This window comes from Schistocerca serialis, chromosome 1, assembly GCF_023864345.2.
Source record: "Schistocerca serialis cubense isolate TAMUIC-IGC-003099 chromosome 1, iqSchSeri2.2, whole genome shotgun sequence".
NCBI classification, from domain to species: Eukaryota; Metazoa; Arthropoda; class Insecta; order Orthoptera; family Acrididae; genus Schistocerca; species Schistocerca serialis.
The window spans coordinates 350,016,106-350,028,840 of record NC_064638.1 but is presented as its reverse complement, the minus strand read 5'-3'; the positions used below and the strand labels follow the sequence as shown (position 1 = coordinate 350,028,840).

The 12,735-nt window shown below is 41.9% G+C and overlaps 1 non-coding gene across 1 annotated transcript; it reads left to right on the top strand.

Moving 5' to 3' along the window:
- The first annotated feature begins 563 nt into the window (after positions 1–563).
- Trnat-ugu (transfer RNA threonine (anticodon UGU)) lies at positions 564–638 on the top strand. Its single transcript has one exon. It is a non-coding gene; the product is annotated as a tRNA-Thr (tRNA).
- Positions 639–12,735: the final 12,097 nt, after the last annotated feature.

The following is a 12,735-nucleotide window of genomic DNA, read 5'->3' as shown; positions in this document are numbered from 1 at the left end:
CTGCGACCAGGCCTCGGGTTACGACCCCTGATCGCTCTGCCTTCCGCGCCCTCCCGCACCTTTTAAAAAAAAAAAAAAAAAAAAAAAAAAAAAAAAAAAAAAAAAAAAAAAAAGGGGGTAGCGTAAAAAAAAAAGGGGTATGATTCCTGCTTTGGGTAAAAAAAAAAAAAAAAAAAAGAGTCCCGGCCGGGGCACACATTTTAACATGTCCCCAATGAAGTGTATCAACGCCTGCTTGCAGCTAGGGTGTCTATTTAATTATCATTTCATTCCTAGCAAAGCTCCATGGTCATCCATGGTAACTGTTCTTTCGTGAACAGATACTACCGTCATATATATAGTTAAAAAAATATGGGTTCCCGGCCTTTGACCTTCTTGTGCGAACGCACACGCTATGCCCGAACTCGTAAGGGACTTGGTAGATTAATCTGCCACGAGTAATGAGTATGATGGGCAGACATCTATTAGGCGCACTACGAATGTGGTGTTGTGGACATGTTGGGAATGTGGATCTCACGGGGAGCGTGCAAGGGATAAGTCCCTGCAGACGCGCAATCCTTTGTGCCCGCGGTGGCTCAGATGGATAGAGCGTCTGCCATGTAAGCAGAAGATCCCGGGTTCGAGTCCCGGTCGGGGCACACATTTTCAACATTTCCCCAATGAAGTGTGTCAACGCCTGCTTGCAGCTAGGGTGTCTATTTAATTATCATTTCATTCCTAGCAAAGCTGCATGGTCATCCACGGTAACTGTTCTTTCGGGAGCAGATACTACCGTCATATATAAAGTTAAATGTTACATATAATTTCAAAATATTTAGGAAAGTAAACCTAACAGCAATAGAGAGTTTTTCTAAAACTAGTCAAGAAACAAGAGTGGCAGGATGTTTATAATGCCGATAACATAGATGACGAATATAATGCTTTCCTTAAGACATTTCTCATGCTCTTTGACTTTCCATTAGAACGTTGTAAACGGGACGTTAACAGTAAAAGGTAGCCCAGGTGGCTGACTAATGGGATAAGGATATCATGTAGAACAAAGCTGGAATTACATCAAAATGTTAGAAGTAGTCACAAGATACAGTAGCCCATTACGAACAGTACTGTAAAGTGCTTAAAAATGTTATTAGGAAGGAAAGGAGTATGTGGTATGCAAATAGAATAGCTAATTCATAGGATAAAATTAGAAGCATATGGTCAGTTGTGGAGCAAGTGTCTGGTGAGCAGCACAAGGTCGACGATATAAAGTCAGTTCGTAGTAAAAATGTTACTGTTACTGATAAATCAGATATATATAGACAGTATTTAACAATCATTTTCTGAGCATTGCTGCTGAATTAAACAAAAATTTAGTTTCTACAGGGAATCATATAACTCTCTTGTCAAATACCTTTCCGAGACTAATGTCCGAAATACTCCTCTATGATACAGACAAGGGGGAGATTGAGTCATTAACTAAACCACTGAAGACTTAGGATCCTCATGGATGATGGAGTGCCTAGAAGAATACTAAAGAACTGTGCTGCACATGTTAGCCCTGTGTTTAGCCGCATTTGTAATTTTTCCATTAGGGATGGTCAGTTTCTTTAACGATTAAAGTACTCAGTAGTAAAGCCGCTTTATAAAAACGGACAAAGGGATAATGCAGAAAATTTTAGACCTATTTCTATGCCATCAGTGTTTGCTAAAGTTATTGAAAAGGCTATGTACGTAGGAATAACTGATCATTTTATGTCACACAATTTGAAATCAAGTGTACAGTTCGGCTTTAGAAGTCGTTTAACAACTGAAAATGCTATATTCTCTTTTCTCTGTGAGGTACTGGAGGGGTTAAACAAAAGGTTTCGAACGATAGACAAATTTTTTTTTTTAACTAAGGTGTTTGATAGTGGTGCTCACAAAATAATGCTCGAAAAGCTGGACCTTTACGGAATACCGGAAATAGCTCACAATTGGTTCACCTCCTACTTTAGCAACAGACAACAAAAGGTCATTATTTGCAGTGTCGAGAATGGCTGTGATGTGGGGCCTGAGTGGGGTTCAGTCAAGTGGGGGGTGCCCCACGGATGTTCGGGCCACTCCTGTTCCTTATTTATGTAAATGATATGCCCTCTAGTATTAATGGTAACTCTAAAATATTTCTTTTTGCTCATGTCACTAGCGTGGCAGTATAGGATGTTGTGTGCAACATTGGCTCGGTTTCAAATAGTGAAGTTCATGACGTAACTTAATAGTTTGTAGATAATAAAGAAATGCTAAATCACAGCAAGACTCAGTTTTTACAGTTTCTAACTCACAATTCAACAAAACCTGACGTTTTAATTTCACAGAATTGGCATATGATTAGTGAAACTGAACAGTTCAAAGTTCTAGGTGTTCAGATAGACAGTAAACTGTCGCGGAAAGCCCACGTTCAGGATCTTGTTCAAAGACTTAATGCTGCCGTTTTTACTATTCGAACGGTATCTGAAGTGAGTGATTGTTAGACGCGAAAATTAGTCTACTTTGCTTGTTTTTAATCGCTTATGTCGTATGTTATTATATTTTGGGGTAAGTCTTCCCATTCTAAAGGAATATTTTTGGCTCAGGAACGGGCGGTTCGGCAATAAGAGGTGTAGTTCACGAACCTCTTGTCGACCTCTGTTCATGAGTATAGGTATTTTGACATTGGCCTTCTGCCATTTCTTGTTAACAATATTACCTTATTCCCAAGAATAAACAACTTTCACTCATTTAATACCCTGCAGAAATCCAACCTGTATTTGGATCGGACTTCTCAACTCTTGTGCAGAAAGGTGTGCAGTATACTGCTGCATCCATTTTCAATAAGCTACCACTCGAATTCAAAAATCTTAGCAGTCGTCCACGCGCTTTAAAATAGACACTGAAGAGTTTCCTCGTGCGTCACTCCTTGTATTCTGTCGATTTTCCTTGAAAATGTAATCTGATTCTTGTTGTATTGTTGATTGGGTTTACTTAAACTCATGGACTGACTTTTTCGGTTTCATAAACATTTTATTTTTTATCTGTTATTACCTTTATGTTATAATTTCATGTGTTGGCACGTTTCATGACCTTGGAGATTGCCGGTCGGGGTGGCCGAGCGGTTCTAGGCGCTACAGCCTGGAACCGAGCGACCGCTACGGTCGCAGGTTCGAATCCTGCCTCGAGCATGGATGTTTGTGATGTCCTTAGGTTAGTTAGTTTTAAGTAGTTCTAAGTTCTAAGGGACTGACGACCTCAGAAGTTAAGTCCCATAGTGCTCAGAGCCATTTGAACTATTTTGAATCTTGGAGATTTGCTCCCCATTTTGCTCCTATGGGACTTGACATGTAAATGAAACAAAAAAAAAAAAAAAAAAAACAAATCATGCTCTCCGGACGCACCTACAAACCTCGTGGCAGAGTATTCCCCGGGTTCATATTCACCTCGCTCTTTCATTCCATGCCACGACGTCTAGCGGCTCTGATAGCAGCACGTGTGGCGATACTCTGTACTGATTTCCAAAGTCACGATGCTTGTACAGGTCTGTAAATCTAATCATTCGTGTCATGTCCCTAATTCGTAGACTACATTTTATTGTGGTCACATGTCTCGGCCTTGGTGTTTCACTTTCTCCAAACAATAGCGTAGTTTCGGCAAAATAGTCCAGGTCTGAAAAGAGATGCCATTTTGAGCGGATTACAGTGAGTGCTAGGAGGCGTGATGCGGGTGAGGTAATTGAAACGTGACACGGGCCGTCGCGACGGCGACGCCAGGGGCCACGACTGAGAGCGAGCGCTGCCTCTCGCCGGCAAAGTCAAGGGTCCGCCCCACCAGGGCACGACGGCCCGCCACTTGCGCGATCCGATCTGCGCGACCTTTCTTCCCACGCCGCTATCGGAAGAAGAAAAGTGGTCGTGGCATTCCGCGCTGATGAGGAAACCTCAGCTAAAATGCTCCGTTGCCATTAAGGTCCTGGTCCACTCTCTCTCTCTCTCTCTCTCTCTCTCTCTCTCTCTCTCTCTCTCTCACACACAATCTCGCTCTTTTTTTATCGATTCCTCTTGTACCGGTTTCACAACAGGGTACTTAAGTCCACTTGTTTCGTGGAGTATCTCAGGAATGCGGCGCTGTGCTGCTAACAATGACTTGGCGACAGTCCACCACGCGGCGATGGGCGTTGGTGGAGTCATGTCGACCTTGGCCTCCTGAACACGTCACAGCTCTTACCTGTCTGCCCTGGGGAATAGAAGTCGGGCAACGTGACAGGACGGCAGCGCAGCCACAAAGTGAGCTGTTGAGGTTTCTTGCTTGTGTATCAGAAAGTATGTCTTGAGGTGAATCTGAGAAGGGTGTTAAAATTTCTATTGTTGTTATTCTTGTAGATTATGTACTGATAGGTACCTTTCTGGTGGACAGCACGTCTGTGGCTACTGAATAACCGACCGAGGTGGTGCAGTGGCTAGCACACTGGACTCGCATTCGGGAGGACGACGGTTCAATTCCGCCTTCGGCCATCCTGAATTGGTTTTCCGTGATTTTCCTAAATCGCTCCAGGCAAATGCCGAGATGGTTCCTTTGAAAGGGCACGGCCGACTTCCTTCCCCGTCCTTCCCTAATCCGATGAGACCTATGACCACGCTGTCTGGTCTCCTTCCCCAAAAAAAAAAAAACAACAACAACCCTACTGAATAGTGCCTTAACTATAACTACTTACAAAGGCAACTTTGATATCGAAGGCTTATTACAGCACGAAACCATGATTAGAATATCAGTAAATCGCACACCTAAAAAGAAAGACGTCATTACATTTATAAACAACAGTGCCAAAACCCTCTGCTTCATGTAATTATAAGAGCGTAAAACACACACATTAGTTCTCGAAGTGTAGATCCAGAATTAGGACGAAGTGGTTAAAAAAAAGTGGAAGAGAACAATGTCTGCACTTCACAGACGCCACATTCTTACATTCAAAATCACTGTCACAATGAAGTAGTCCAATATCAAATGGTTCAAATGGCTCCGAGCACTATGCGACTTAACTTCTGAGGTCATCAGTCGCCTAGAACTTAGAACTAATTTAACCTAACTAACCTAAGGACATCACACACATCCATGCCCGAGGCTGGATTCCAACCTGCGACCGTAGCGGTCGCTCGGTTCCAGTCTGTAGCGCCTAGAACCGCACGGCCACTCCGGCCGGCAGTCCAGTATCAAAGGTCACACTAATTACTGTTTCAAATAATGTCATTGGTACGTCCACAACACAACCTGCTTTTCGCTAGAGTATGTTGCAATATAGGCTTATACTTTGATGCAGAAAATTGACTGTAAATCACAGAGTGAAGTTTGATGATGAAATAAGATAATGTACCTTTACTTGTAGTTTGCGACATTGCAGTCGTACAAATTCAGCAGACCTTGCGATACAGAGCTTATATTACCGAAAAAGTGGTTGGAAATATTTTGTTGTTTTCGGTGGCAATATCTCCAGCATGAAATCTTTGTTGGGAAAACTTGCGTTGTTACGTGTTTGCCAAGGACTGAACTCAGAAAACGTTTCATTTGTTCTTTAGCCGTTTTTCCACTTTTGCTTTCCTCCACAAGAATGTTTCGTGGACTTGTTGTTTCAAGTTTCTTTGAAGTATTTGGGACGAAAGTGCCCTATGCCTCTTGAAAACAGATGTACAACTTGTATCTATTCTGCCTGTCATTGATAAAACCACATCCGCTGTGTAGCTGCGTGTAGAGCCATGTACAGGCTGCAACACACTAACTGTAGTTTTCTCTCCTCTGTGAGACAATGTTGATGAAGACGTTTCATACTGGAACTCACTCTGGTCACTGTTCCAAACATTTCCTTCCTCCACACCCTGTTCTGTCATAAACATGTTCAGTTCCTCCACAAACTGTTGTGCCTTCGGAAGTATACCATTATTGTCTTCTATGTCCTTATGTGTCACAAATGTGCTAATATGCCTGGATCAGATGTTATATTCAGCCTTAACACTGTCGATAAAAGAAATCGAAGCTTTGAAATTGTCCAAGCCAACCATTTTCGATGCTGCAGATGTCAACAGTGAACAGAGCCCTACATCCTTGCTGTATCGAACTGCGATATGACATGCTCTTTTATAGTTTTTAATTGCGACAGTGTTTCCTTTGAAACGAGCACCTGCTCTCATTTTGCTAGACCATTGTAAGTAGGCTGTCTAGTTTTTTTATGTAAGTAGGCTGTCTAGTTTTTTTATTGGTAACGCCACGTAGCGCTCTTTATGAAAATCACTGCCTGTGCTGTGTGCAGTCTGTGGCTGGTTTGCATTGTTGTAATATTCGCCATTGTAGTGTTGGGCAGTTGGCTGTGAACAGCGCGTAGCGTTGCGCAGTTGGAGGTGAGCCGCTAGCAGTGGTGGACGCGGGGAGAGAGATGGCGGAGATTTGAAATTTGTAAGACTGGATGGCATGAACTGCTATATATATTATGATTATCAAGGTAAATACATTGTTTGTTCTCTATTAAAATCTTTCATTTGCTAACTATGCCTATCAGTAGTTAGTGCCTTCAGTAGTTTGAATCTTTTATTTAGCTGGCAGTAGTGGCGCTCGCTGTATTGCAGTAGTTCGAGTAACGAAGATTTTTGGTGAGGTAAGTGATTTGTGAAAGGTATAGGTTAATGTTAGTCAGGGCCATTCTTTTGTAGGGATTTTTGAAAGTCAGATTGCGTTGCGCTAAAAATATTGTGTGTCAGTTTAAGCATAGTCTTGTATAACTGTTCAAAGGGGACGTTTCATATGTCGACCCTTAGCCGAGGATACCTCACTAGAATCTTCTGATTTTTTTCTTGTAGTTTGTGTAATTAGTGTAGCTATTGTTTATTGCTAGCGCGTAATTGTAGAGAGAATCTCCTTTGTAGTTGCAGTCTTTCATTGTTGTACAGTAAAACAGTTGTGGCATGCATGTAGATTGTCACCAAGTATTTCGCAGCTGCGCTTGCAATTAACTACATATTATTTTCAGTGCTATGTTAATGTGTTCTCTTCTTTTTGCTCTTCAGATTGTGCTTTTCTGTGTTATCGTGTGAAATATTGTGACAATAATGGCGTGTGAAAAACGTAACACTAGGCTTCAAAGTAAACAGAGAAATAATAGTGACGACGAGCGTTGCTTATCAGCACCACTGTGTAATGAATTAACAGACATTCAAAGTAGTAATTTGGTAATTGTGCATAGGGAAATGGAGCGGGCGGCAAATAATGGTGTAGTAATGAACAGCTTATAGTCAAAATCATCGTGTCGGCGAGTAGCATATCGGTCATTGTTACGTCGTGTCGGCGGTTCCATCTCAAAATCCGGTGCACCTTGCCAATTTCTTTCATAATTTCCGAAATGCGCTGTGTTATTATTTTGTGGTTGTTCCGTATTTCTAAGTTCCTCTTCCCGTGTTGGAGCGCGAGTGTCCTCTGAAATATAAAATTTTTGTGTTACTTGTGCCAACTGATGTTGTACTTCCCGGATTTCTCTTTTGTTTTGCGTATTAATTTGATTCTGATTTTGTTTGAATTTCTTAATTTGTTCATACTCTTCTGTGTCAGTGATGTCTACAGGTCTTGTGTCATTCAGATCATCATTTACCTTTGCAGATAAGTTAGTGTACTGATCCGAAAGTTCGGTTACTTTCTCCGATAGTGTACTTATTTCCTCAATGTGTTTTTCTGAACCAAGTTTCAGAGTGTCCATTTGTGTTGAAATCGTATCTACTGTGTCCTTTAAGTTTTCTTGAGTTTTTGCAAGTTGCGTAACCGAATCGGTAGATGCAACTGAGTCAATTTTAGCTTGCAAGGTGTCATGATTTTCATGAACAATAGTTTGCAGTTCTTTTATGGCTGCTTCGTGATTCTGTAATGCATTTTCATGACGCGAAAAAATAGGTTGGAAATGCTCACAAATTTGTGTTTTTACGTCATTACAGACTTTTTGACATTTCGATTCGATGTTATGTAACTCAGTAGTTAAATCCTTACGTGTTTGTTCAAGCGTGGTGTCTAACTTTTGAAGATTTTGTTCCATTGTGTCTAACTTTTTAAGATTTTGTTCCACTGTGTCTAACTTTTGAAGATTTTGTTCCATTGTGTCTAACTGTTGCTGTGTTTGTCTCTGGTGTTGTTCCATCGTGTCTAACTTTTGAAGCCTTTGTCCCATTTGTTGCATTAACTGTAATAACAGTGCACTGGTGTCTGAAACATGTTCCTCAGTGCTTTTCGGCAGTGAATTTGCACCGGCAACATTCACATTTTGACAAGCAGAAAATGTGTCTTGACTTATTTGAGAAAACGGTGAGGACCCAAAACCTGAATCTACAGTATTTGCGAAATTGTGTCCTGTCATTTCGGATTCCTGAGGCGAGCTGTTGCCGACCGATCGATCGATAATGCTTCCCTGTTCACTACCTGTTTCACTGTCTACACCATTATTTGCCGCCCGCTCCATTTCCCTATGCACAATTACCAAATTACTACTTCGAATGTCTGTTAATTCATTACACAGTGGTGCTGATAAGCTACGCTCGTCGTCACTATTATTTCTCTGTTTACTTTGAAGCCTTGTGTTATGTTTTTCACACGCCATTATTGTCACAATATTTCACACGATAACACAGAAAAGCACAATTTGAAGAACAAAAGTAAGAGAACACATTAACATAGCACTGAAAATAATATGTAGTTAATTGCAAGCGCAGCTGCGAAATACTTGGTGACAATCTACATGCATGCCACAACTGTTTTACTGTACAACAATGAAAGACTGCAACTACAAAGGAGATTCTCTCTACAATTACGCGCTAGCAATAAACAATAGCTACACTAATTACACAAACTACAAGAAAAAAATCAGAAGATTCTAGTGAGGTATCCTCGGCTAAGGGTCGACATATGAAACGTCCCCTTTGAACAATTATACAAGACTATGCTTAAACTGACACACAATATTTTTAGCGCAACGCAATCTGACTTTCAAAAATCCCTACAAAAGAATGGCCCTGACTAACATTAACCTATACCTTTCACAAATCACTTACCTCACCAAAAATCTTCGTTACTCGAACTACTGCAATACAGCGAGCGCCACTACTGCCAGCTAAATAAAAGATTCAAACTACTGAAGGCACTAACTACTGATAGGCATAGTTAGCAAATGAAAGATTTTAATAGAGAACAAACAATGTATTTACCTTGATAATCATAATATATATAGCAGTTCATGCCATCCAGTCTTACAAATTTCAAATCTCCGCCATCTCTCTCCCCATGTCCACCACTGCTAGCGGCTCACCTCCAACTGCGCAACGCTACGCGCTGTTCACAGCCAACTGCCCAACACTACAATGGCGAATATTACAACAATGCAAACCAGCCACAGACTGCACACAGCACAGGCAGTGATTTTCATAAAGAGCGCTACGTGGCGTTACCAATAAGAAAACTAGACAGCCTACTTACATAAAAAAACTAGACAGCCTACTTACACCATCATTTACAATTAATCTACAATTTGATTTACTTTTAATACATTTACAGCACCTCATTAGTTTACAGGAGTTGAAGCCATGCTTGTAATAGTCTTCATAAATGTTCTCTAGTATGCTGTCATCAATATCTTCGGACATACTGGGCCTCGAATATATGGATGGAGATTGTTCGTCCTCACTTTGACTGGACTGTCCCTGTTGCTCTCAAGATGGACATCGTGTACTGCTTGAACCTCCATCTTCAGGTTTAGGTTCTTCCTACCCTTGAAGATCAATATATCCCTCCAGCGTAACGTCTTGTATTTTCGTGTCATCTCTATTATATTTCTCAGTTATTGTATTGTATAATAAGCCTTCGAACTCTCTATCCTCGGCCCCGATTTCATTTCCATATTCTGTACGTCGCAACTTTGTCCCTAATATTTGGACCACATTCATGGGATTAATATCCTTCGTGATATCACTGTACACATTTTACGCAGTATCCCGCATGCGAACACTATAAGAGACAAATTCTTACTGAAGCTGTACCATTTACGCAGCACGAGCACTTGTTAGAGCAGCTACAGTATGCGACCGTATGATGGTTCTAGCAGACAAGTAAGGAGTTTTGCGTGGATCTGACACAGACCAGTGTTCTTTTTATGATCGAGTATTAGTATAAGCATAGTTTCGTGCTGTTCCGGGCTTTCGACGTCAATGGTGTTCCCTGTTAGTGCAGGCAGCTACGACGTGGCCTTTTGATCGTGTTTTGGTGTGACAGACAACAAACGGTTCAGTTTTTGTCTCAATTTAAATAAGTAATGTAAAGTGGACGACGATAATATTTCCTCTCCATTTTGCACATGTTTATCTTTATTTACATTGTAATGAAAACAAGTAATATGCTAAGATGTAATTATTTGCAATGGAGAGTAGGAAAGGGTACCGGATGTGAAGATGACAGCCAAAGTCGAAAACACACACACGCACACCCACACACACACACACATACACACACACACAAAGAGAGAGAGAGAGAGAGAGAGAGAGAATCTACTGTCACCTCTCCCCACTATGGTCGGATGACATATGGCTGACCAGTCGCGTCTGACTTGGTCATCTCCCCTACGTGTATTAAGTTCGATGGGAACTTTCTGGATTACGTATGTGTAGTTATTCGTTTGCATCGAGTAGCAGTTCCATTCCTTAGTATTTCTCCGAGGCCGACGGTATCAAAGAAGTCTTACAGTATTAAGATTTTCGTGTATACTGAGGTACCACAGTTTGTCAACGACGCTTGTAGCTACTTCCGAGGTCGAGGAAACAGAAAATTTGGAAAATTAATGTACTCATTGCTACGACGAAGGTAAACGTACTCTTTTCGTGCGGACAATCACGTCTGCAGCTATAATTACTAGTGAGCGTACTGCCACTGCCATTGTATAAAAGCCGTCACCGCTGGGAGACGTCGCCTCATCTGTTACAGGTAAGTACAAAAATTAAGATGGTTAGTAAGCTCTCGCTCAGCAATTTACAAAGTAATTCTTTTAATGAGTTTTCGTTTCCACTGACTGAATCTTAGTGTCAGCGTTCTCATTGCAGTTTCACGTGCCACTTAACCTTATATTTTCAAACACAGTTAGTATCGAAGAGACTAACTCACAATGTGCGCATAATACGGATGTATCGCAGTACAGAATCAGTATTCAGAGTTTTTACATTAAATTCTTTTTCTTCGAGTTACAAGCACCAAACATTTTCGAACTGTAAACAGCTACATATGATCACCATATAGTCCTACTACTCTTTTTATATGAATTTTTATGTTCTTGTGGTTGCTCTTGTGTGTGTCTGTTTCTGATTATTCTTATGTCGAAGGCTCATATGTTCGTTATGTAGCGCTCCCCATGAGGTCGCTCGGACTCAGCGAGAGTATAGTAGATTGTTCACAAAATTGCTACGTTCACAGATTGCGATCTGTTTGAATTCGATTGCTGCTTTGTGAAACAAGCGTTTGTTTACACCTTTTATGTTGTTTCCACACTGGGTGTAACAAAATTCTCTTTACAGACGTAGTACCTTGTAGTGGAGAACACGCAAAATACAGCATACGTTTAAATCGCTTGCATTTTCGGCTTCCACGACTATGTTATCACGTATGTCAGTCATTGATCAGCTGATGCTTCATACCCATTACAGTTTTGTGTATGTCATTCAGCTGAAGCTGTAATCCGCAAAAAAATTTTAAATTTGTGGTAAAGTCTTATGGGACCAAACTGCTGAAGTCATCGGTCCCTAAGCTGACACACTATTTAATCTAACTTACGCTAAGGACGATCACACATCCATGCCCGAGGGAGGACTCGAACCTCCGACGGGGGGAGCCGCGCGGACCGTGGCAAGACGCCGTAGACAGCGCGGCTACCCCGCGCGGCTGTAATCTGGCCGGAGAGATTGTGCCTGATGTTATACTTATGGTCTTTCTTCATGCTGTACTGCTGTACACGCCCAGAAGGGGCTGTACTAGCTGCTGTGTTTGTTGCTTTTTTTCGTACCGTACGACTGTGCAATAATAATAATTGACTACGCTACAGATTGCAAACTGTGCGCACAATTCAGTTTTAGTTCGTCGATGTTGGCCATGATGAACTTCACTTTTGCGGAATACCCCAAAGTGACGCTACCGTAACTCGAAGCTCGGAGCAACAGGAGGCCTGCCAGTCAGTTAAATGCTGTGCAGTTCCCACACCGCCAGACACTTTCGCACTTCTTTACTACGCTGCACCAGCGGGTTTCGGAGACGCTTACATTCACCATCAGCAGAACCGACTATCCAGCTCAACGACGCTGCTGCGTTTGGCGAGGCTGTACTCCAAGAAGGGAAGGGGGCGCGAGGACGAGTGCCTCAAACGTAGCAGGTAGGCCGAGTGTGGATCACCAAGTTGTCTGGCGTGTTCTGGATGGGTAGCAGCTAAACACATACAACCTCTATAAGGAACTGGCAATGTAGCCACACGATTCTTGCGTCACGAGGCCACTTTTGCAGGTGGTTCTCGCATCGTCGTTTGTGCAAACCCGAATTCCCACGGCGGATACTTTTCACGGATGAAGCCAAGTTTACTAGGAAAGCTGTTCTCAATTGCTGCAACAGTTATGTGAGGGCAGATAAAAACCTGCATACTTCGCCCTCCGGCCGCTGTGGCCGAGCGGTTCTACGCACTTCAGTCCGGAACCGCGCTGCTGC